Source organism: Phocoena phocoena, chromosome 1, assembly GCF_963924675.1.
Source record: "Phocoena phocoena chromosome 1, mPhoPho1.1, whole genome shotgun sequence".
In the NCBI taxonomy this organism is placed as follows: domain Eukaryota; kingdom Metazoa; phylum Chordata; class Mammalia; order Artiodactyla; family Phocoenidae; genus Phocoena; species Phocoena phocoena.
In genome coordinates this window covers 29,937,964-29,938,948 of record NC_089219.1, presented here as the reverse complement: position 1 = coordinate 29,938,948, position 985 = coordinate 29,937,964, and the positions used below count along the sequence as shown (strand labels likewise).

The 985-nt window shown below is 31.9% G+C and overlaps 1 non-coding gene across 1 annotated transcript; it reads right to left on the bottom strand.

Moving 5' to 3' along the window:
- Positions 1–348: 348 nt before the first annotated feature.
- On the bottom strand, positions 349–454 carry LOC136140466 (U6 spliceosomal RNA). Its single transcript, XR_010657618.1, has one exon. It is a non-coding gene; the product is annotated as a U6 spliceosomal RNA (small nuclear RNA).
- Positions 455–985: the final 531 nt, after the last annotated feature.

Sequence of the window (985 nt, the reverse complement as noted above, 5' to 3'; positions counted from 1 at the left end):
CTGGCTTATTTCACTTAGCATGTCTTCAAGGTTCATCCATGTTATAGCATGTGAAAAGATTTCCTTCCTTTTTACTGAGCTCCCTTTTAAGTCTGAATAACATTCCATCATATGTATATACCACATTGTGTTTATCCATTCATCCATCAGTGGACACTTGGGTTTCTTCCACCTTTGTCTATTGTGAATAATGCTGTTATAGACAAAGATGTACAACTATCTCTTCGAGACTTTGCTTTGAATTCTTTTGTTTATGTACTCAGAAGTGGAATTGCTGGATCATAAGGTAATTCTATTTTTTTTTTTTTTTTGAGGAACTACCATACTGTCTTCCACAGCAACTGCATCAAAAGTATGGAACGCTGCATGAATTTGTGTGTCATCTTGCACAGGGGCCATGCTAATTTTCTCTGTATTGTTCCAATTTCAGCATATGTGCTGCCGGAGCAAGCACCCAAGGTGATTTTAAAACTGACCTTGAAGGAGGCTTTAGACACTTTTTAAATTTGCTTGATAGATTGTGCTTTTTCACCAGAGGGTCTCTTTCCTCTTTTGTGAAGTTACAAAAAAAAAATCTGTCAATTATTATTTAAAATGTACTTGTGTGAATTTATTATTATTTTAAGTAACTTTGTCATTTCATAAAAGAAATATACCCTCATTTAAAAGTTGAAGCACTATAGAAGAGTTTTTTTTTTAAAAAGAGCAACTAATCATCCCAAATCCTACTAGCCAGAAATAAGTAGTGTTGATACTTTAGATACTATTCCAACTATCTCTCTCTGCATATGAGAGACAGAAAAAATGGGTTGATAGAAATAATTTTATAGAAATGGGATTATATTGTACATATTATTATAAAATAAAAAATTAAAATTAATTTTATTTTAATTCAACAGAAAAAAAATCGGAAGGGAAACTGAAGACATGCTAAGCTTCAGATAAATATTTCCTTACTCTGAGATATACAAGTTACGAAAATGAC